The sequence below is a fragment of the Osmia bicornis genome, chromosome 14, assembly GCF_907164935.1.
Source record: "Osmia bicornis bicornis chromosome 14, iOsmBic2.1, whole genome shotgun sequence".
Classification (NCBI taxonomy): Eukaryota; Metazoa; Arthropoda; class Insecta; order Hymenoptera; family Megachilidae; genus Osmia; species Osmia bicornis.
The window spans coordinates 7,173,755-7,200,081 of record NC_060229.1 but is presented as its reverse complement, the minus strand read 5'-3'; the positions used below and the strand labels follow the sequence as shown (position 1 = coordinate 7,200,081).

Below are 26,327 nucleotides of genomic sequence, written 5' to 3'. Positions count from 1 at the left end.
GTTTTGCTCCTGTACGTACAGTTTTTTTAAGCATAGTGAATCGGCCCCAGCAACAATTTCAGTTGATACTTATACCACATAATGCATTTTGCCTAAACAACAATTGTGTGCAATTTCAACCCCCTACCCCATCTGATAAGGGAGATATGAGGGTAAAACCCCAAAACTTTACTATTTTTTTTCTCGGAAACTATTTAAGATATTTGAACACATTAAAGTGCAAATAGTAGGTATTCATTAGCTGTATTTCATTTTTTTTTTTCAAAATTTTTATCCGATGATTAAGGGTTGAAAATTAATAAATAAATTTTTGAAACTGATTTTTATAAACAATTCCTTGAGTGACACCCATCGAAAAAATTAAGAATAATCCTTTACTATTTAACTATTATCTGTAAAAGTTTCAAGAGTGTCGGATTGGTACATCATAGTTAAAAAAAAATAAAACCAATGCAACGCCCTTTCATAAGGCAAAGCCAGGCTGAACGTTAGAGACGCTCAACCTAACTGACCTATAGGGGAATACGTTGCGCCTCGTCGACCCGCCACGTTTCTCATACAAGAAACAGCTCTCAGAAAAGTATGAACTCTTCTTTCCCTAAACTGTGTGTTAGTTAATAGTTATTTATTTAAATAATATATTAACAATTTAAATTTTTGAAATAAATTTTCTGATCTTAACTTTTAGCGTCCGTGTTTCCACGGCGTTCCTCGTTTTTTTTAATTTCTTTCTGTTAATACGAAATAAAATCATTTCAAATTAATCATTGTCTGTATGTATAATCACCCTTCCTATTTTACTTAGTATGTATTTTAGTTTTATTTAGTTATGTAAGTTACCTTTTCATATATACATACATACATAATCCAAATTTTATTTTAACCCTACATGTTATCACACTTACGACGTTAAACAAAAAATAAAAATATGAAAAAAAAATATTATTCACATTGTTCTCTTTTATCAATTAACCAATAACAACAATAAATCACCTTACGATATCCTACCAATTCCGCTCATCCCTCTAAAATTTCGTTTCCACAATTACGTGACAATTATTAATAAAACCTCATTCTACATTAACAAAATGCATTATTATTAATTACCAACTTCGCCATACCGCGATTAAAACGTTATTTGCAGCATCATTTATTCGACTATTTTTAATTTTGCACCTCCTCCGAAAAGATTGAAATGTATTTAGTATACTATTTAACGATTAAATAGGTTTTATTATTAACAGTACTGGAATGTTGGTATAAATGAAATAGAAATTATTACATTAGGAAATAGAAAGTATTTCATATTATTTAGTGCATTTAGAACTCGGTTGTACTTTTGTTACAAATTATTTTATTTCAGTTTATTTATTATTCCAGTACCCACACCTATGTGGTGTACGCTTCTTCTTTCTCGCTGTTGTTTCGAGATTAGAAAAGACCAAATATATTTCATTTCGTCATATTTCCACTACGGTCAACAATACAGAGATTCATTACGCAGCGCGAAAGCTTTTCATGATATATGACAACGCAAAATACCTTTTTCAGTTACAATATTCATACGAATACAGTTACTTAAATACCCACACAATTAAATTTGTATAAATTTTATACCTCAAAAAAGCATGGGTCTTAGGCATATAAATAATCGCCTACAACATTTAAACTATTCAACTACAAACGAAAGGAAAACCACTACAAACAACTACAAACGATTCCCTTCACATGGAAAAAACGGATTTGAAAAATATTAAAAATTGACGAAGTTGGCTGATCAGTATAAACAATCACCTATAACTTTTAAACTATTCAACTACAAACGAAACTTTTTTCACTACAAACAATATTGAAAATTGAGAAAGTTACCTCTTCGGAGTATAAACAATCGGCTGTAAGTTTTAAACTATTCAACTTCCAAAAATTTTTTTACTACAATGAAATAAAAAAAAACAATATACTACCATTTTCCGAAAGAAAAGTTAATTTTTTAAAAGTCGGATGCCAGGTTCACATAGCTACTTATAAGCAGATACATATGTAGAAAATGCAGTTCGGATAAACGGGTTGATATCTCCCTCAAAGTGAAAAACGGGTACGGACGCTATCTCATGAATAAATTACAGCTATCTCATGAATAAAGCCAATAAATATTTATACAAAGTTTCAACAAAATCGGAGTGTATCACTCCCCGATGTTTCTTAGTGTAGTATGGATCCGTAATAAGCAATAGTTATCTGGCTCGAAATAAGCAAATCTCTATCCCCAACTTTTCGTTTAATGTCGCCCGCAAAGTGAAAGGTCCGAGAAATGAGTGAGAGGTCCGTGAAAGCGAGAAGCCGATGTTGTGGGTAATATATTGTCACACTCGACTGAGCAGTGACATCGGTTAGTATAAGTAGGATGGAATACATATAATGCTTTCTCAGTCTAGCATATTTGCCTTGAAATAAGCGAAATAGTGCGAGAATGAGAGGGCATGCTATATTCTATCCTTGTTCAAAAAATAACATCCCTGCTCGGCCGATCACTTTATGATTTGTCGCTACCTGGGATCTCTCACTCGTTTCTCATGTTCTCTATCGTCCCGTTTCGAAAACAAAGTCGAGCCGAATAGCCTACCTGATCCATAATAAGCAACAGGCCAGACCCGAGCGTGTTGCTTATTACGAGGCAATCCTGTAAGTGTCCGATCAGGCCTGGCTTCTCAAGGGCCTCGGATCTAGCGTTATAGACTTATTACCGTAGCCGTAACTGCAACATATTTTTAAAAATAGCACAAAATTTCTACACTTGTACAACGTGTGACCACTTCCAACGTTCTCTATGCACGATAGGAAACATTTTAAGTTAGTAGCTCATCGATTTGACGATGGGAGCTTTTCGAAAGTACAGCCGAATTCTACAAAGTCTGTATAATTAAATAAATTCAAACTTGGAACATTCCACGGAATTCTTAGCTGCGTAGAAAAACCGTTGGGCTAATAGAAAGAATAGACAACACCAGCGATAGAGAGCGAGAATAAGAAGACAAGGAGAAGGAAGTCCGTATAGCACCTCACCGTCAACCAATCACGGGGTGAGCCATGCTCACGTCAGTCACGTACCCAGATTAGCAAAGGATGTCCCCACGCAGGACACCGATCGCGGGCCGAGACTCTTAAGGTCCGGCTCGCGCTCCCGAAATTTCACTCTTCGTCGAACAATCGCAAGGTGCGTGACGATTTTGAAACAGATTTTTCTTTGTTCGCGTATAGTTAAATTCTCCGTTCGCGTATGATTCGTCAATTCGTATAATTATTCCGTTCGCGTTTAACATTCGTTTAGCTCGTTTTAATCCGTATATAATAATACAATAACTCGTGATCGCACGACAAGTGCGTGTGCAGCAGAAGGTTCATTTCTCCTTATCTCCAGATTTTAGACCAAACAGACAAAAACAGACAGCAAGCGCAAATCGTTCATATATATTAATAATTAATTGTATGCGGTGAGTTGTCTATTTCTCTCTTTTATGACTGCAATCTTGATTGGAGCAGGAAAAAGGGGCGATCTAGAAGACCTCCGGTCTCGGAACTATCCCATTGTTATTGCATGTTATTTCATTGTGTAAGGTAATTTTTCTTTTGAAATATTTTCTTTTTCGGGAATATCAACGCCTCGCTGTCGATCCGCGACGGCGGAAAAATATTAATTTTTCAAAGTATCGAAACACAGACATTGGTATTCGATCCACGATCAAGGCTATTCGTGGTTCCGACAAGCAATTATTAGATACCCCTTTTGCCACACTTTGCCGTGCATACATGCCAACAAATAAATTAAAATTTCATGATATTATATATGTGTAATTTGATATTATATTTGTGCTATATTTTATTGTGTTAATTGGTTTATTATTGTCATTGTAATTTACATTTACTTATTCATATATTTATTCGTTTAATTTTGAATTTATTTATTTATTTATCTTATTTTTCACTATTATTTTCTATTATCATATTATTCATTATTTAAATATTATTTGTTCGTGAGTATATTATTATTTATTCTTGCTATTCATTTATTTGGTTTATTGAATGATTTATTTTGTTTGAAATATTATTTTGAATTTATGTGCATTTATTGTTTTCAGAATTTTCTCATATATATATTATGTATTTTTTTGTTTATATTGGTACAGTGTTATAATTTTTCAATATGTCTCACATGCCGTACGACGCAGCTCCTAGCGTGAGTGCCACTGAAAACGATTCATTATTAACTGCTTCGATAATCGAGAGTTTCGCCATACAGCAAGCCGCTCTACATATACCGTATTTCGACGGGACTAATATATCGTTAAAAGACTTCATCACAGAACTACAGTCTAACGAGGAATGCCTACCTGTTTCAGCCAGGAGAGGTTTTGCCCGAGTAGTAGTTTCGAAATTAAGGGGGGAGGCTCGCGATAGCGTATACGGGTTACAATTCGACTCAGTAACTGAATTAATTCAACACCTTAAACGTCGGTTTACGTCCGGAAGAACATACAACGACTATTATTATAAACTTGCTAGCATTCGCATAAGACGTGATGAGTCGGTTTACGCCTTCTACGACCGCATTAAAGCTTTGTTAATAGAAATTGAAGATGTTTTAAGAACTGAGTATCGGGGACGAGTCATGGACATGTTAGAACCTGTATTAGCGACAGCCCTCAACGCATTTATCCGCGGACTCCCCGACGAATTAGCAAGGGCCGTAGAAGCGCGAGACCCGCGAAAATTGGAACAGGCTTTGGAGGTAGCACTTAGGCTTGAAGCACGATCGCGAGACCGACCTATTCCGCCGTATGAATTGTACAGACCGGCTTATGATCCTGACTACCGTCGAGAAAACAGAGACTGCGAATACCGATCGCGTTACAACAATAGTCCGAATAGGTATTTTGATCATTCATACTCTCGTCACGATACATATTCACCTAGTAGACAGTCGGGACCATCACACCGTTACACAGCACTTTACAATAGAACACCAAGTCCAGTGAGAACACTCCAATCAGCACTAGACCAATCGCAACCTATACAACTGCCTATACAACCATACCATTACTACCCACAGTACGCACCACCGTATTGTCCATATCCTCATTACACATATGAATATCCATATACAGGAACCGATCCATACACAGTCCTGGCATACTTTGATAATAGACATTTTCAGATGGTTTACGGACCGTTTATCGAATACCAATTCATGGAATGACAATTCACCGAATGGACATTTCACCGTATACCGATTCACCAAATGCCTTTCCATCGAACGCACATTTCATCGAATGAGACAATTCATCGAATGTTTTTGATCTTATTTTATGTTTTTGAGTCTACTTGCCTTTTTTTGTTTTGATTTTATTTTACATTTACAATTTGTTTCTATTTTTTTATTGTTCTTTTCTTTTATTGCTTCTTCATAAATTAACTTATTTTATATGTTTTTACTTTGCCTATAACAAGCCTGGGCATTCCGCGGATCCTTCGGAAAATAAAATATAAAACATCCCTCAAGCGATCGAAATTGCAATAACCAAAGTTAATTCGATATTACATGTACTAGTGGAACGCCGCGTGCTATGCACGGAGAATTAATCAGTTATACAGGTAACCCTCCTACAACACGGCATCCTATAACACGATTTCGCTCTAACACGATAGGATAAATTGCGGGAACCCTCGTATAGCACTGCAACCTATAGCACTGTTTCGCTCTAACACGATAAGAAAATTGAGAAAATCTTTGTACAACACTGCACTTCTACAGTACTGGATAACATGATTTTTGTTTAACATATTTAATAACTAATAATAACGGAAAGGAATAATGAACTATAGTGCCTTTACATGAAAATATATAAATAAATTATAATTTACTCATTTATAACTCTATTCCGATGTTATAGCGGAAAGCGTCATGCACAGTTTATACGCCATCCGCGGCGAGACTTGCCGTCTCATTATAAGTAGTGACGAGGAAGAATTTTAATAAATTAAGGATGTAGCCATTGTTAATTGAAATACAAGGAAATCTGTTGAAAGACAGGATTTATTTGGATTAGGTGAGGTTACAAGGTGTAGGATACATTTTCTTTATTTATTTATTTGTACAAAAAACATTCAGACGTGTTTATACTCTTCCCGTTCGATAGGCGTCCAGGTATTATCGCCGAACTCTCCATATCGAACGGGCGTTTTAGGAAAACTAATTCTACTAGGGCGTCCAGGAGGTGCTCTGTACTCTCTCGACCGACAGGCGTCCGGGTATTATCGCCGTACTCTCCGTGTCGGTCGAGCGTCCAGGAACAGGTCTCCCGTACTCTCCCTTCTTCCGGTAGGCGTCCAGGTATTGTCGCCGAACTCTCCTACCGGGATCTTTCTCTCTTTCTCTCTTCTCCGGCAGGCGTCCAGGTATTGTCGCCGTACTCTCCTGCCGGAGTCCCTAACCTGCTGACCAAGAGCGGCCGATGGTCTTACCTCGTCCTTTCTCTCTGTTAACAGCAGGCGAAATAGACGGAGGCAGTCGCGAGCCCTTAATTTATATCCGCTCGTTGCTATCCGCGGTCGCCGAAATCAACGATCTCGTCGTCAGGAATGAATTTGGCGTTTTCCGCGCTCGCGTCCCGCGTCTCCGCTCACGCCTCGCGGCTTTGCTCACGCCTCGCGTCCCTGCCTCCCGCGATGCTCTATCATCGACTTTCCGAAATTGTCTGGACGTTTCCAGACTGTGTCGCTTTCGCGAAGCTTCTTTTTTACTGGTGTTACAAGGATACATTAAATGAAAATAATATTTTTTGTTTTTTTTTTCGTTTTGTGTTATATTTTTAATAAAAATTAAGTTGCTTATATAGAATTAAAAAAAAAATGTTTGTTTTTAATAAGTTCTCGGAACGTAACCCCCCTTTTTGTATTAGCACTGGGTCTCATATAACACCATTTCACACAACACGGCATTTTCTAGGAACCTATCTACCGTGTTATAGGAGGGCTACCTGTAGTATAAATCAGTTAAAATATTTGACTTTGCCCACCATCCACCCCAAGCTCCAATTCCATGATATTAAACCAAATGAAACTTTTAATTAAAAACTTCGTTGTACACTACATTGTGTTGTAAAAATGCATCAAATTGATTTGTTGGAAAATTTGTTGCGCAGGATCCGCGATTATCTCATGAAAACCTTGACCCCCTCCGCAGTCCTAAACCGTAAGAGATAGACATGCGCAGTAAATTTTTACAGAGAAAGTAATCAAAGAAAAAGCAGCTGCAGCACTTTCAATGATGACGTAATTAGTTTTTATGTATCCTTTAAAAAGTGTCCCTCACTTTCAAAAATGCATCAATTTGATTTGTTAGACAATTTGTTGCGCAGGATCCGCTATTATCTTATGGAAACGTTGACCCTTACACAGCTCTAAATCGTAAGAGATAGACATGCGCAGTAAATTTTTACAAAGAAAGTAATCAAAGAAAAAGTAGTCGAAGCACCCACAATGATGACGTAATTAGTTTTTATGTATCCCTTAAAAAGTGTCCCTTAAGGGGGTAGACACGGGTAATGCAGCGAGGTGACATTACCGGCAAAAATGGGCCTAAAAAGGAGTCCGGGACTTTTCGCTTTTCGTCCTTATATGAGAGTATTTGAGGCTGGGTGAGGGCTCATTCGAAAGAGGAAGGTTCAATGCAGCACGCTCTGGTCATGATTGAACGATATTTTGTTAATATCTAATAATATGAGTGTCCAAAGTAGAGGAAAAATCGAGAAAATACATCCGCAGAATCAAAGGTATTTTTAGGTCACTAAAACAGTTTTATGACTCAAATGATGACCAGAGCGTGCTGCATTGAACCTTTCTCTTTCGAATGAGCCCTCACCCAGCCTCAAATATTCTCATATAAGGACGAAAAGCGAAAAGTCGCGATTACATTCTCACAGACGAGTTTCGCCATTATCTGGATACTACAGAGCAAGTCACGTGACAAATTTAGTTCAGCTAGTAGTTATAAGGTGGCGTCTAAGTAGAAAGGCTGCCGATTTGGAATTGTAGTCAGAATCAAGCGTTAGCTTGATTACGTCACTCGAACTGTGCTGCGAAGGCAAGCAAAAAAGGCAACATCGCCGGAACTCTGAGTGAGACGCACTACAGTCATGCTGTCCTTCTCTCATTCTGAATGTTGAGATTGTCCCTTTTCGCTAAGATTTGACTGCTGCCCGCCTGGATTTTTCACAGCGCCCCATAACAAACCTCGCCCCATTCAAACTATATCGTATTTGGTATCATTTTAATCCGAAAAATTTCACCAATGCGCTAGTAAAAGTTTCACTAAAAAAAAGTCAAAAATAAAAAAGTTTTTTGATTCAATTAGCATTAGTCACACCGATACGGTTCGGCTCTTTCCTTTGATCATCGGACCTCTCTCTTTCCGCCACTGTCTATCCCTTTCTACGTTCACGCTTGGCTGGTCGTCGCATGTAACCCGAGTTTCGACACCTCGGCTGGATATATGCAACGTCTGGGTCCCAATGTTTGTTGCATATATCCAAGTTTTACTGTATTGCGAACAACTGTTCAAGTTCTTTTATTACCGCCTTGGTAGACGTATTTCTGACAGGCTTCAATATACAAAACTTTGTAAAACCATCTACTATGGTAAGTATGTATATGCGTGTTTTTACGTTTACTGCGTATGAACGGCCCAACATGATCTAGGTGGATTGTATGGAATGGGATGGCCACCTTTTCGATGGGATGCACTAAACCCGGCTTTCGACCACCAGTAGACTTATGACAGAGGCAGTTTAAACATGACCTCACGTATTTTCAGACAAATCTTCGCATTCCCTTGAACCAGTAGTTCTCCCTTACTTTTTCTAATGTTAACTCAAGAGCAAAATGGCCCTGGTCATCATGACACAACTTCACCACATTAAACCGAGACATTCGTCGTACTAACCATTTGTTCCCCTTGTCAGTTTTACAGAAAACCACACCCATCTTTAACATATATTTTTCAAAGTATTGTTTAGTGTCCGGCTGTACACTTCCTGCTTCAAGAATTTTCCGTATAACCTCTATATCTGAATCCTGCATCTGTGCAGCCTTAATCCACTCCTTCTCAATAATGTCAATCGCATTGCATTCCATCGGATTTCGGCTTAAATAATCTACATGAGATACCAACGCACCCGGACAGTAAAATATCTCAAAATCAAAGTCTTGCAGGTACACCCACCATCGGGCAACTCGAGGTTGAATGTCCTTTTTACTGCCGGTAGCTCTAACAGCACTACAGTCGGTGACTATAGTAACTCTAATGCCTAATAAATACATAGAGGAACAAGCTTTGTGAATACAATTCTTTCCATGCTGGCTAAACTGTTCAAAATTCCGGTTACCGTCCACAAACTAATGGCTCGTTGGAGCGTAGCTCGATAGTTCTAGTCGATTATATCACACATTATTTAGGAGATTTTGACGATTGGGACAGACTTGTTCCATTCGCAAGTTTTGCTTACAACACATCCGTGCACGAAGGAAGTAAAACCACTTTCGAACTTATTTATGGGAGGCGTGCATGCTGTCCTACCTCGTTTCCTGCAAGTGATGATTTATCAACATATGATGATTATATTCGAGACCTAAACAATCGTCTCTACGAAATGCAGGCAATGGCAAGCAAAAATTTGACTAAGGCAAAAATCCAATCAAAATCTTACTATGATGCAATAGCACATCCTTTAAAAGGTCAAGTGGGGGACATGGCATACGTCCTGGTCGAGCCGCGCAAAGGAAAGTTTGGCAAACGGTATCACGGCCCGTATGAAATAGTTAAATTTACTCCGAAGCATAATGTCATACCGAGAGACGAAGTAGGCAATCTCTTTACTAAACATATAGATAACTTGAAATTCTGGAAATCAGGAAAAATTTGAATACAATGCACAGTTGACCTTCCACCCGCGAATAGTGTTGAATTGTTCGACGAAGGGATAACAAGGCGCTGCGTGAAAAGGCCGACTGGCCCATTGCGATATTAGCAACTGTTAAACTATTTACAGGAGCGGACCGAACGATCGACACATCAACTTTCGAATTGAGAACTTCTCATTTATTAATTGCGTGATAATTATCTAAGTATTTCTGCGCAACAGCGATGGCCTCGTATTGAAACACAAAAGAAGAAAACTGAGGAAGGGGCCTCTTTGTGGCCAACCTGGCGCCTTATACAAGGACTAAGGAGCTCCTCAAACTTTTCAAGAACCACCAACCGGAACACGCCATAGTCATTCATCGGGCGACTAAGACGTTCGGGTACGTAACGTTCCCATCCGGCCTCCGAGCGGCGGAGGCGTGCACGTGGGCAGCCGGGCAGAAGCCGATCTTCGATAACCGAAGAATCAAGGTGGAGGTTATTGTCAATGAAGAGCCTTGTGGGGTTGGGAAACCCGCTCTGCTGTTCCGAAGCTTTTTGCTTATACCGGCGGTGTTAAAGGTTAGCGTTAGATTTACCTACCTCCAGCGTCACCTCCATACCAACGGGCGACGGGCCGGAGCAATTCCGCTCATGGCGAACCAATCATCGCACGGGGCGAAGACACAACACCAAACTCTTCGTCGGCGTGTAAGGAGTTTTGCTCTAGGACGCGCCTACTTTACCAAGCTTACCTGCGTGGTCTCAGCTCATCCCACCAGGCGCTTAACGTCCACAGCCAGAGCCCCGTTTGCCACCGGTAAACCGGTGCCCGGGCCACATCACGAGGAGGAGGGATTGGCACATGTCACCGCTGGGGCTGTCTGCAAGGCTCCGAACGGCATCTTTGTGGCCCAATCAAGGTGGAGGTTGCTAACCCTTGGCAGGAGAGCAACTTGATTCGCCCAAGACCTCGAGTTAACCCGTTCCGGAACTGGAGGTTCGCCATTCACCGCCACTGCCGGTTGAAGTAATCGCGAAGATTGCTCGACATATAAACTTCGCGGATAGGAGCTGGATTAAGTGGGCCTGTAGAGCATGGAGAACAGGGGCCTTCGCATCCTATGGTGCGAATCGGTGTCTGGATACTGGCGCTAGCCAGATGGTTGGGAGGGAAAGAAGATCACCACCGAGGCACCCCACTGGGCAGTCCAAAGCTTGGACCCATACCATCACCGACCTGCATCTCGACGACCGTAGCGTTACGGCGAATTTGCGGCCACAGGTGCTGACAATAGCCGTGCGTGGTTGCACTTATTTGGCGAACATCGACCTATCAGGTGTGACAATCCGGTCGGTCTTCTACAGTACGTGACCTATTATAACCAGCCGCGACATTACGCGAATATGTTCCTACGGATTTTCCACGACCGCGTGTATCAACTTTTGGTAGTTTCAATTGTAGAAGGGCGAGTCGCATTGAGGCATGCGCAAACTGCGCAACGCACTCGTTCCTCCCCATTACAGAGAATGGCAATGATTTTAAGGAGGGAGGATTTGTCACATCCCAGTGACATTATTTTTCAAAATTTTGAAAATTTCTCGCCGAGGAATACAAAGAAGGGTTTTAGTATTGCAAATTCAGCGGTTAACAGTATTTCGGTATTCTCTTATTTCAATCAGTATTTATATCCTTCTTTAAAATCGTCATCGCACTCAAACGAACTGCATAGTTACAAGCGATAGAAAAACTTGGTTCTGCTAGATGAGAGGTACCATAAACACCGTCGAAATGTGGTTAGTCAGTGCTACGCATTTGGAACTTGTTTTCCATCATAACCACGCAGAAGGCAAAACAATCATGGTTTTACATGTTTGTACCTGGATACCATCCTTCTCTTATTTATGCGCCAGTCGGACCCGATCGCGTAATGTATGTATATGCATGTATGATATAGGTATGAATGGGTATGAATAAGTGAATGACGAAATGGTATGAAGAAAGCGTTTGATAACCACTGCGTATAACGACCAAGTAACGACAAATGTTCGAGAATCGTTCGAACATGGGAAGTGAAGGGCAATAAACAACCATTGTACGAATTTCATGTAAATCTCTCTGGTAACTGAAATCTTGCCAAATATTTGAATTAAAGTTAGAAAAACTTACAAGGGACCATCCCGAAGTGACAATTTCCGATTTTGATGAAACTTATGTATAATATAGATCTCGAAAAAATATTTGTACGTATTTTTTTGTAGCTGCCGACATTCATGTTAAGGGGGTGAAAATAGCCCCCAAAGTGGAGGGTGAGAATCATATTTGGTCGAATATCTCTGAAACCAGCAGAGCTAGAGGGATAGTGTAAATTACAAGATTATGTATTCTTTTATGAGGAATCCAAATATGGAAATGGATTTCAAAAATTCGCATTTGTTTAAATAATATATTAAAAAATGGGACTTTTTTGTTAATCTTTCCGTTCAAAAGTTGGTGTATTTATCTCCCTGCAAATTGCGATATGAAAAGTATACTCGCAGGTACAAAATACGGATAAAATGGAATTTTCATTTTTACATTGTAAATATAGTTAGCTTATTAGTCCTTAAATGCATATAATCAAACAGATATAAAACTCCTACGTTTTTACTGGTAACGGTATTACAGTTAACCTAACAACTTTGTTTTGGGTAAGGTAAAAATGACAAAAGCCGTGCCGCACAATGGAACCCCTACTGTTCCGTTTCTTGCCTTCGTCTCAGCCATAAACGCACACAGAGCAGTCTTGGGTCCGGCGATATGGTCCCTGTGTCTCTTTACCCGCAAAAATAGCAGGGTTTGATTGAGCGGCACGGCTTTTGTCTTGCGTAGCGAGAGAATCACACTGTATAAGAATCAGCCGGCGGTGCTATTGCACCCGAATTGTTTCAAATTTTTGGCAACTAAAACCAAGTTGTTCCACGTTTACAAAGATATGGGAGCTCTGAAAACAGCTGGTGTGACCGCTGGCTCCTGCAATTTTCTGAAAAGCTGAAAATAATAAAATTATTACTTTATTCAGTGTAATGATTGTAATAATGATACTCGACTAGAAAATGATTAAAACATAAATGTTCCTGACACCACGTTTTATACAAACAACACTACTACAGCGATTACAAATTGTAACTGATGTATTCGTGAAACAAAATTCTACGGGATTTTCGAATTCTCCTGGCCGGCTGATTCTTATACCTGCAAGTGTATGTGCAGCAGCCTTTTGATTCTTCTTGTTTTCCAGATTCTAGGCAACAAACATCAAAAATATTCAACGCGTCCATATACGTATAATTTATAACATCTGATTACGATGAGTTTGTCTGCTTCTAATTTTTCCATTGCGACAATTTAGATTTTGAAAACAGGAAAAAGGGCAATCTATAAGGCCTTTAGTTTGGGAACACTTTCCATTTAGGTCGTTCCCTCGTTCTAACGAGGTATAAATACATGTATTTTTTTCCATTTTCTATCCTGCATTGTCGTATGGATCCATGTATTAATTTGTAAGGTCTCATTATCGATCGACTTAAAGAAACAAACCAAGCAATCGAATCAAATCTCTCAATTTACTAACGTTTGCGAATAGAAATCGTACGATAATAAAAAATTCTCTTATGTCATCTGCTTGATATATTTTGTTTTACACTAATATTTTGTTACTTCATTACTATTTTATTATATTATTGTTATGATTTTGCTGTACTGATCTTTCTGTTACTTATTCTTTTTTTTGAATTATACGATCAGTCATCACATAAACTGTTTCGTTCTTTCAAACTACTAAACATTTTCATGCGTCATATTTCCATGCCTACCAACCCTGTACGATTTCAAAGAGTGATCCGCATGGGATTAGAGCATCACCGAACCCGCATAGTAAGGTAAACGGTTTACTGTTTTAATATTTAAAATTGTTCTAGTCGTAGAGGACGGGAGTGCGAATCGCCCCAGATAGCACAGAAACATCGTTAAAACATCTTAAAGATATCTGTTCCAGATATTGAGGATATCTTACGAATATCTGAAAAATCCTGCGAATGCCTGAAATACGTCCTGTAAATATCCTATGTTAGAAAACAGGTTGTCTTAAAGATGTCATACAAACGTCACAGAAACGTCCTTAAAATACCTTAAAGATATCTGTTCCAGATATTGAGGATATCTTACGAATATCTGAAAAGTCCTGCGAATGCCTGAAATACGTCCTGTTAACATCCTATGTTAGAAAACGGGATGTCTTAAAGATGTCGTACCGATATCCGACAGATGCTTTACAGACGTTTTAAAGATGTCTTATGAATGCCCTAAAGATATCTTACATATGCCCTACAGATGTCTTATAAATGCTGTTTAATTAAAATACAATCGTTTTTAGTATAATAATATTTTATTCAAAATATACAAAGTATTCATTCAAAATTGTTTCGGAAGAACATTTTTTCTATCGTAAGCTCTTCTTAACCAATTTTGGATTGACACCTCTGTTGTCCTTTTATTATCGGCAATGTTTGCCGTTTCAGCAGCAGCTAAAATAAGAATTTGTACATGTTCAATTATACAGAAATCAACATTGGAAACATTATAAACAGAAACGGAATCTAAATTATTAAAAGAATCAATATTCTATGAAAGATTTTCAGAAAGTAATGAAAATATATTAAAAAATAATAACAACGAAATAATAATCACTTTATTTACTTACGCTCTTTTTGAATAATCAAAATCCAACAAACAGCAAATAGCTAATACTGCATGACACACAAAGCGAAATACAAACTTCAACGACTCGCAGGAAACTGACCTGACTTGTACTGACCGTCTTCTTTATAACACCCCGACTTGGAGGACCTTTCCTTAAGAAGGGGAAACGTGCTGACAGAACGCATATGACCTGCCTCAAAACATTGTCCAAAAGGGTCTAGCCGGATAAGCATAGCGAATCCTGCTTTTCTCTATCTTAAGAGGCCAAGGCAATTGGTTAAATATTGTATATTTCTTCAGCTACACTTCCAAATGATTAAAAATTGTATTAGGAATCGTAATGGTATTAAGAAAAAAACGCGTTTACACGTGTCGCAACTTAATAATTCGTCGCGATCTCACGTCCTGCGACCCGAATAGTAAAAAGAAACTCCTGACGTTTATAATTATGCCCGTTTATTCGATTACAGTTTCTCGCGTTGTTCATTCGCACTCTCGCTTTTCGCTCTTGTTCTCATTCTCGCTACTCTTGCCCTTCTACCTGCGTACATATACATACTCTCTACTCACTCGCTCTCGTTTCGCTCCTCTTTCACACATCATTCAACCAATCATCCATACCTTGTACCTGTCATTCCGTTCCCATTCGTTCTCACTGACTCGGCGCGCATTCCATTCCCATTCAAACATCCTATTTATTACTACATTCGGCCATCCTGCTCATTCGACGTCCTCGTCGACGGACTTTTCTCCTTGCTCGCTTTCATTACAACGGGTCTGTACATTTTCTACGGCGGCTCGCCCTTCGGGCGTTTTTTGGGATCGCGTCTGCGCACGGTTTGCGTACTCTCCTGCTCTCGCGACAAATTTTAATCGGTCTACCGCTACCACACCCTGGTAAACTCTAGCGCTCTGTTTTTCGCCTTCGATGTCTCGCACAACGTAACGATCGTTCCCGAGTACCTTTTCAATTTCGTACGGCCCTCGATACTTAGGTGATAATTTGCGACTCTCGCCCGACGCAGGTATCTCGCTCCTCATAAGGACTAAGTCGCCTACTTGGTATTCTCTCGCTTTGGTTCGCTTCTTGTTAAATTGTTCGCTAAGCGTATTTTCGTTTTTCTTTAATAACTCAGTAACATCTTCACCTGCCTCTGTTACCCCAAATCGCGCGTTGACCTCTCGGGTTTCTCGGGTGAGCTCGCTTTCGTGCCATCCCGGGGCTCTATAGTTAAAAACAATTTCGTATGGTGTCTTTCGCGTAGTTTTATGCCTGCTGCTGTTAATGCCCCATTGCACATCGTATAATTTCCTATCCCAGTCTCCGCCATCGATTTCGTGCGTCATCGCGGTTAGGCAGTTTAGTATGACGCTATTTATCCGCTCGACTTGCCCGTTTGCACGCGGTGTGCCTGTGGCTACTTTTACGTGTTGGATCCCGTGATCCTGACAAAATTTCTCAAACTCCCGCGCGGTGAACGCAGTTCCTCGATCGCTGATAATACGATCCGGCCTACCGTAATGCGACATGAAATCTCGAATAAATATTAAAGTAGAATTCACCCCTACATCTTCCATTCCCTTTAGTACTACATATTTGCTGTATCCGCATACAATCGCAGCTACGTACTTATTGTTACATTCCGTCGTCGGCAACGGTCCTAGATGGTCAATGTGGATAGTTTGAAATGGAGCGCTGCCCTTATCTAATGGGTGTAAGAACCCGGGTTTCTTTCCCGTGGGAACCTTGGAATACAGACATGTTACGCACCGGTTTATATATCTGGTGACAAAATCTCGCATTTTTGGGAAATAGTATTCTTCCTTAGCTTTCCCTAACGTTTTATCGATGCCCAAATGTGCTACTGACCGGTGTGCTTCGGACACTATATCGTAACGCAAATCGTACGGCACGTACAATCGCCATCGCCCTTTCGACACTTTATAAACTCGTGCGTTATACATTGTAAACTTCTGGTGGACGCTCTGGTCGCCGGCCTCGAGCTTATCTCGAACGTGTAAAATATCGGCATCTGCTCGCTGCATTGCCGCTACCCAGTCGGTGTTAACCTGAACTCCTAGGACAGGCAGCCCTTCGACTTCAGTATTCTCGGGCGGTCCTACCGGATTTCTACTCAACGCGTCTGCAACACTATTCTGTTCGCCTTTTTGGTACTCAATGCTATAATCGAACTCCGATAATCTAACAAACCACCTCCCGATGCGCGGACTTAAATCTCGCTTACTCTCTAGCATTTTCAGGCTATTGCAATCGGTTTTGATAATGAAGTGAATCCCGATTAGATATACTCGAAACTTCTCAAGCGCGCATACTATCGCCAACGCTTCCAATTCATACGAATGATATTTGGCTTCTTCGGGCGTCGTCCGCCGGCTATAAAAACTCACGGGGTGCCACTTCCCGTCTGGCTGTTTTTGTAGCAACGCTGCCCCTAGGTCTAACGTACAAGCATCCGTATGGACTTCTGTCTCCGCGCCGTGATCATATATCGCTAAGAGCGGTTTCGACGTCAACGCGGTCTTGATTAGTTCAAGAGCCCCGTTTTGCTTATCCCCCCAGGAAAATTTTGCGTCCTTGCGGAGTAAGTTGGTTAACGGACTCGCGATAACCGCAAAGTTTTTAACGAACCGCCGAAAATAGCTAGCTAACCCCAGGAAACTACGCACGTCCCGGACACCTCTCGGGGTTGGGAATTCGCGTACGCTCTCTAGTTTCCGTTGGCTTGGTTGTATGCCCGACATTGAGATTTCGAACCCTAGGTATTCTACTCTTACTTTAAGAAAATGACATTTCTTTAGATTTATGGTTAGTCCCGCATCCCTAAGGACTTCGAAAATTTTCACTAAACGATTCAAGCCCTCCTCTACGGTCATGCTCGGTATAATGATATCATCCAAGTATGCCATAGCTATGTCATAACGCAAAGACCCCAAGATAGCATTTATCATTCGTTGGAACACCGCGGGCGCGTTACATAGGCCAAAAGGCATTCGTTTAAATTGATAATGACCGTCTGGCGTTATAAAGGCCGTTTTCTCCCGCGAACCTGGTTCTACCGGCACCTGATAGTAACCGCTGAATAAATCTATACTCGTGTAGTACTTTTGCCCGCGCAGTCTGTCTAATTGATCGTCCACGCGCGGCAGTGGATACTTATCCTTGACGGTTGCTTTGTTAATTGCGCGATAGTCGATGCACATTCGCATCTCGCCATTTTTCTTTCGGACCAGCAAAACCGGACTGGCAAAAGGAGAGTTACTATCTTCTATAATATCCGCCGTCTGCAAATCATCGATCATATCGCCTATTTGTCGCCTCTCATGGTAGGATACGCGGTATGGCCTATAAACTACGGGTTTATCCGTCGCAAGATCTATTCGCATTGCCGCCTTACTTGTTCTACCTAACTGTCGCAACGTCTTAGCAACGAGATCGCGGTTTTCGTTGAGCACGCGCAGTAGGTCGTCCGCTTCCTCTCCATCCACGTCCGTGTCGACTTGGTCCCTGTCAATCGGCTCGTCGTTGACCTCTCGTGCGAAGACTCCCTCCTCGCAGACTTCCCCACGGGTGACAGCGTCGCCTGGTTCGATCGTCATTCGTTGGCCAGTTACGTTTAAGACAGGTAGGATGGTCTGTCCTTCCTCGTCCGTGGCGACGATGCATCTAGGGATTATGGGACCTATCTCCCGTAGGCCACCCTCGACGCATAGCTCCCCGTTCGGCACGTCACTTGCTACAACGATATGACCCAGATAATTATTTGGAATCACGTATCGCTTACCCGCTCGGAATGTGGTCCTTTTGTTAGGCTGGGGTACGTCCCCTCCCAGCCTGTCGGTGGTGGTCATCACCCTCAGCTCGCCGCTGCGGCTCACAATGACGACCTCGGGATGTTCCGTATAAGGGTGTCCCACCAGCAGTGGCACAGCCTGGCTTCCCTTTGGCACCACGTGTATTTCGGCCCGTACAGCAACACCGTCAATGCTGATAACTGCCGTTAGCACGCCCACCGGTTGTACTCGGCCCTCGCCATACCCTACAAAACTGTTCAACAATGTCTCGTGGTAAGTCAAGCCAAGCTCATTAGCCACGTCCTGTCTTAGTGCCACCACACTACTCCCCAAGTCAACGTAACACTTGACCGGGCGATCGTTCAGCAGGGCGTCCTTAAAATATTTTTGGTGCGTGTCGCCGGTAATGTGGAAAACTTTGTTGACCTCTCCTTGCGCTGTCGTCGCTGTCATCGCTTGTGCAGGTTGTGTTGGCGCTCTTTGTTGATCTCGAGATACACCTCTCGGGCACGCTCGCGACATGTGTCCGTTTTGGCCGCACTTATAACACGTTATCACCGGTCTTGCCCTTGAACAGGTACGCGTTGTATGTCCCGTCTGTTTACAGGTATAACACGTCAACTGCGCACTGGGTTGGGTCGATCTGTTTACCGTTGGGGTCTCCTTGAAATTCAAATTTGAACGCCGCAAATCTGCCAGAAGTTCGCTCGGCCGTTTGTAGCGGCTTAACGGGCCTAAAAAGTCTCGAAATCGGGTGTTGTTTAACCCGTCCACGATCCATTCGATCGCCTCACGATCACCCATTCCCGCCTTGTTGCATCTGGTTAGCTTTTCGTAATAATATTCTACAATGTCCTGATTAGGACTTCTTTTGTAATTTTGAGCTTTTAGTTTTTCACTCACCATACTCTCGTCCGATGGGAAGTTTTCTATCAGTAAGTCCTTCCATTGTACCCACGAGCGCGCAACACGTGGCAAGCTGTCTCGCCATTTCCTCGCTACACCGGTTAATTTCGACAGAGCATAGTGTCTTATGGCTATTTCGTCCCAATTATACAGATCGCCGTATTCCTCGATTTTCTCGATCCAGTCCTCCACGGTAAGGTCATTGGAAACAGGATCAAACTCCGGCAACACACTCGCCACGCCCCGAAAATGCCGTTCCTCGCCATCTCGTCCTTCGTCGGCCATCATCATGAAAATATCCAAGTACTACGCCCGTCGGCCTCGCGATATTTCCAAAAACCCTCACGCAGCCCAGTACTCCGCGTTTCCGCCTGTCTGCACGCCGACCGAGATAGGCTCAACACCCACGAACAGCAATATTCGCACGTTTTCGAGCTTTCCGGCAGTTCGTCCTCTTTCGTCACCCCACAATTACTCGCGAACGGTTTCACACGTGGTAATCCCACTTCTGATAATTGTCGCAACTTAGTAATTCGTCGCGATCTCACGTCCTGCGACCCGAATAGTAAAAAGAAACTCCTGACGTTTATAATTATGCCCGTTTATTCGATTACAGTTTTTCGCGTTGTTCATTCGCACTCACGCTTTTCGCTCTTGTTCTCATTCTCGCTACTCTTGCCCTTCTACCTGCGTACATATACATACTCTCTACTCACTCGCTCTCGTTTCGCTCCTCTTTCACACATCATTCAGCCAATCATCCATACCTTGTACCTGTCATTCCGTTCCCATTCGCTCTCACTGACTCGGCGCGCATTCCATTCCCATTCAAACATCCTATTTATTACTACATGATTTTGTACCTTAATATAGGTATTAATAAATGCCAAAGTTTCAAAAATGTACGACTATTTCTTTGTGTTCAAAAAATTTCCGCAAAAGCTTGCAAATTTATGGCTTCCAATTGTATTGCCCCCCTTAAGAGAAAATTTAAAAAAAAATTTTAATAAACGAACCATTTGTGAAATACCTGTCTATTATACAGTGTGCCTCGCGTAACTGGATACAGTCCATTATTTCCTAAACTATTAAAGATACAAGAAATTGCTTTGGTGGTCATTGCATGGTAAGAGGGGGCAACATTTTGACGTAAACGAATTCTTTTTTGCATTATTATTTTCAGAAATATAATGGCAAAGTTTGGTTTTTTAAATGGAACTATATATTTTTCTTTTGATCATTTGATAGTGTTTTTGAAATCGAATTCATTAAGCTTGCATGTATACACTTGATTTTCATTTGTTTTCGAGATATTGCGTTAACAAATTTGGAGATTTTTCACGGAAAAAATTCGTCGTAAGATGAATGAGGATGAGGGTATTTATTAAATGAATTAAACAGATTTGAGCCGAAAATTATTGATCGTTTATTGGCTCATTATACACGATTTGGGGAAAAAGCCTTGCGGCATAAAAAACCCCACGAAATTAAGTTGATTATTTTATACTAAACACGGTGAAATGCGAACGGTAATTTAATTGTAATATACATGTTTTACGTTTAATTGTTCCTCGACGTCGATCGGAGGTAGATAAGAGTTGTTGCAAGATGCAACGGACTCTACGGGTCATCGTCATGACCGCGGTTTATGCTCATATTTCGGTTTATTTAACCGAAACGATATGATTCCGATACGTGATTCGAGTATCACGGATGCACAACTACAATTTGTATCGATTACATACGACGGTAATTAGGATACCGTCGCGAGTTATGAAGATTACGTACGACGGTAATTAGAATACCGTCGCGAGTCTGTCGATTACATACGACGGTACTTATGATACCGTCGCGACTTATAAAAACTTGGTAACGTTTCACAGATTTCTGCTGGGTGATCCGCTCCGTCGTAGATTCGAACCGAGACTAATCAAAAATCTATCTATAACAAAATATACGCCCGAGCACCCCCGCACGAGAGGGGCGTTGTCTCAAGAAAAATTCTAACTCTCTTTGTCCGTCGTGAGAGGCAAGAAAAACCGTTAGGTTATTTACAACTTGCAGATGTTTATTTTCGAACCGACCCGAGTGAAATGAATAGACAAAGACTCTGCCTTGACTCGAATTTCGAGGCAGAGAGCTATTCATGGTGGTCTACGCGCCGAGCCACTTGAGTAATAAAATTCCTTCGGTTGCGACAAAAGTAGGTAAAACGTTCGTGGCCGAACACCCTTCCTCCCGATGGGCCGCGCGGCCAGTAATTGACCAGTTGTCCAAAATAGGGTAGAATGACCCGTACGTCAACGAACTTTGCTGTGTGATATTTTAATAAGAGTTGAAGCGATAGAAAATCATTTGAAGCAAAAGCCGATAAAAGCTGATGTGTTCCATCCTTGTTCAAAAAATAACATCCCTGTTCGGCCGGTTACTTTATGGTTTGCCGCTACCTGGGATCTTTCATTCGTTTATCGCGTTCTCTATCGTCCCGTTTCGAGAACAAAGTCAAACCGAATAGCATACCTGCTTCTGTTGTAAATCGGTCAAGCAGATTTGAAATGGATTATCATTATTATACCTTGCGGTAGGTCAGGGCACCTGTACCGTAGACGATGCAGATAGCAGCTGTTACGAAAAGGTCCCAAACTCGCCTACTGCTACTGATTTTCCTGCGGTTGAAGAACCTTCAACCTCTTATGATATGCTCCGACAATCGTATGCTGATACTGATTTTCCTGCGATCGAAGAACCTTCCACCTCTTATGAGATGCTCCGACAATCGTCTGCTGCTACTGATTTTTCTACCGTGGAAGTGAATGAAGAAAATTGTGATGTAGAAGATCACGCATTGCTAGAAACAGCAGAACCACGAATAGATTTCGTGGATTTTCAACATGTTTTCAAGCAAATAATACAGCTTGGAAAACATTCGAGTATCGGCTGTGACATCGAACACTTCCAAATAATTGGATGTCAACAAAAGGGACTAGAAAAAAAGTTTAAAGTACAGTGCCAATTGTGTAATCACGTCAAGTGTGTATCGTGCCTTCGGAAGAGCGATAACACAATGGACATCAACCACTGCGCTGTTTCCAGTACAATGATGACAGGCGGCGGATACAATCAGCTAGAGGAAATACTTTCTAGCATGAACGTGTCGTGCATGAGCAAGAGAATTGACGAAAAATGCCAAGATGAAATAATTGATGCCTTCGAATTGGCTGCGCAACGAGAAATAGAAGATGCAGGGAAATTAGAAAAAGAGCTAGCCATAGCAAGAGGCGATATACTACCAGGTTGTAATATACCATGGATTCCAGTTGTTGCAGATGGCAGCTGGATGAAGAGATCATACCGTGGAGGTGATTACAACTCTCTTTCTGGTGTAGGAGCCATCGTGGTATATCACACTAAAAAGGTGCTCTATATCAATGTAAAGAATAAATTCTGTATAATTTGCCAAACCGCAGCCAAGAAGAAGGAAGAGGCACGGCAGCATCGTTGCTTCAAAAATTGGGGTCGTAACCAGAATTCAACTGGTATGGAAAGTGCTGCTATTGTAGACGGATTTAAATCCAGCATAGAAATGCACGGTCTGATATATTCAATATTAGTTGCCGATGGAGATAGCAGTGTGTATAAAAAGATATTGGACAATGATCCATACAAAGAGTATATGGTGCATGTACGCAAAATTGAATGCACCAATCACCTGCTATGCAACTTTAGTAGAAAAATAAATGAGATCGCCACAAAAGGTTGCTTCAAGAAACTACAAGCTATTGTAAAAGAGAACGCCCTTCGCCTACGCACTGGTGTGAAAAAAACAGCAGAATACCGATTCAAAGAGAAAATAACACTCGCTGATCAAATAAAAAATTTAAAAACAGACATGAAAAATGTAGCGAGCCATGTTTTCGGTGAACATCAGGAGTGTCAAAGATTAGCATACTTCTGCAAGAAATACTCTGACCCGAACAGAGTGAACTATGTTCCACAATTGAAAGAATGCGGTATTTATCAAAGCATTGAAGAAGCAATGCAACCGCTCTTTCCACAAGCTGAAAGCTTGTTATATGGTTTAAATAATAATGCAGTGGAAAGTTTCAATAACGTATTTGCGAAATTCATCAGAGGTAAAAGAATAAACTTTGTACGCAAGGGCTCGTATCAGGGTAGAGTCTCTGCTGCTGTCCTTCATTTCAATTCAAGAGAGTCGTTCAGCCAATTGAGTACTGCTATGAACAAGGAACCGACAACCATCGTACAAAATATGGAACAACGACGTAAGCATGCATCGGAAATGGCAGCGAAATATAAGCAAAAAGCCAAAGCATGTTCTTCTCGATACGAAAAGCAATCGTGCGACAAAGATTACGGTCCCACGGTAGAAAAACCAGATATGGAAGAAGCAGTATTCTCTTCTGAGTGTGAGAGGCACATGTTTACACTCCTTCAGTGGCAAACGATACGAGATAACATTGAAGCAGAAACTCGCGATCAGGCAAAGAGCGAAAAATAGATAGCCTACCGTAAAAAATTATTAACTGCATCACATTTCGGCAAGGTATGCCGATTGAGAAAGAATACACCAAGAGGAAATATGATAAAAAGTATAATGTATCCGCAAATTCAATATTTGCGTTCCCTTGAATACGGAAGAGAGAACGAGGCAAATGCCTTGAGACAATTGGAAACGGAACTGGGAATCCATATTCTACCGTGTGGTTTATTCATCGATGCCGTTGTGCCTTATTTAGGTGCAACTCCTGACGGCCTCGTGGACGATGATACTATCGTCGAAGTGAAATGCCCTGAATCGGCGAAGGATTTATCGCCTGCTGAAGCAATACAGCAGTTACCTGCGATACGGCGTATCTTTCGAGGTGATGAGATGAATAAAATTCATCACTATTATTATCAAATCCAAGGACAATTGCACATAGCGAATAGGCAAACTGCTTTATTCTGTTTATGGACAAAAAAAGGAATAAAAATTACAAAAGTACAAAGAGACGACAGATTCTGGGCAACAGAAATGAAGCAAAAACTGAAAAGGTTTTATGAAGACTCCATGTTGCCAGAAATTATAGATAGTAGATTTAATTGTCAGCAACCTATTAGAGAGCCTGCATACATAAAAAACACCAATGCAGGTAGTAGTACACAAGAAAGTACATGTGAGGATGTACATTAATTGAGTACGGCACTCTTATAATATTCTTATAATATTCTTATAATATTCTTATAATATTCTTATAATATTCTTATATATTCTTATATATTCTTATATATATTTTTATAATATTACAATCCAAGGATTGCAATCGAAAGTCGCAATGCACCTATAGTGTATTGCGACTGCACCGTCGAGTACACACTGCTCATATGATGAGCTGTTGTATAGTCTATTGCGACTGCACTCGGCGGGTCCATACAGTACATATAATGAGTTGTATGATAAATGATTACAATCGAAGGTCGCAATTGCACCTGAGAATGAAGAGGACCGTCATTGACGGGAGTGGTGGTGGGTCTCTTCATACTGTCCTATTAATTTTTACTTTCAGCTACTTCCTTATTTTATCTGAAGGAAAAACAATTTATAATCTGGGAGAAACAGGGAACACACGTATATAAAAAGGTAAGTTCAATGCTTCTATTTTTATTGCCTGTACATGAATTCATTTAAAATGATTATCATGTTGTATTTATTTATTTAGTGTTTATTAGTGTTCAAACGGACCAGACCACCCTGTGGTGAAGTCTACCCGTGGGTGTTGTATCCGCGAAAATTTCATTTCTGCAATTATCGAGACGAAAAACGAAATCTACAAAATCGAGTGTCTCTCTCACGCATGGCGTATACGTGCATGCTTTTCATTGATTGTGTGAGTGCACGCATACAGGTCATGGCACAAGGAGTCTGTGCCCTTAATAATTTTTGGTGGGGGGTGTAATTTAAAACAACTTTTTCCTTTTGAAGTATGTCAAAACTAAAGGAGACCGCCACATTAACTCAGTGGCCATGCAACTGGTCCAAAATAATTTTCAAAATCAAACGTTCGATCGAAAACGGCTTTCGGGTCGGTTGAGAGGCACTGATAGTTTTTATATCGGTACGTTAATCACAACACCGTGTTCGACCGGCAACGGCAAAAAAAAACGGCAACAAGGGTATCACCTTCTGCGTAGTTTCAACAATTTCAAATTCGTAACGGTGTTTCGAGAAATTCCGATCGCGAAAGCTTATGGAACGTTGGACCTTCCTGGCCCGACGTTAGACGCCAATTTTGTGACCCTTTTCGAGAGTTCACTCTACACAGAATTTCTACAATAAAGAACGTGGCCTGCCGTCACAGACTACGTGGTGGAGTTCGCAAGGGTTGGGAAGAATATGGGATGGGAATCTCGGGGTAGAGGGTTTGAGGAGGTTCTTCGCTTTACGCGATCGAGTATCCAAAGGGAACAGGGAATTTTTAAAGGCTGGAGAAGGGGACGGGACGATATCGCGGCGTACAAAGAATTGGACGAGGAAGGTGGCCGTTATCGGACCCAAATTTTACAATTTTAGTAATGATAGGGGCTTACCGATACGTTGACCGCACGTACGCGCTCGTACTCTTGCACTCACTCACTACTAACGCTTCTAATACCAAAATCTGACTGCTCGCTCGGCGCTGTCGCGGCGAATTTTTGGGTGGGGTTACAAGTCGGGGATTGGGTCTTTCTGTCGGGTCACGGGTAAGGGATCTATATCGATTATAGATTGGTGGACGATCAGGGTCGATAAAGGGCTGGATATCAATAAAGAAAGCAGTTAATCTCTTTTGTGTAAGTGCTTCGCAAATTAATGTATTTCAAAGTATTAATGTATTAAAAATGTATTGTTATGTATTAAAAATCAGAATTGAA

At 41.0% G+C, this 26,327-nt stretch overlaps 1 protein-coding gene across 1 annotated transcript in view; it reads right to left on the bottom strand.

Moving 5' to 3' along the window:
* LOC114879379 overlaps positions 1-26,327 on the bottom strand; it is a 167,770-nt gene that overhangs the window by 239 nt on the left and 141,204 nt on the right. The gene's annotated exons all lie outside the window — the stretch shown is intronic.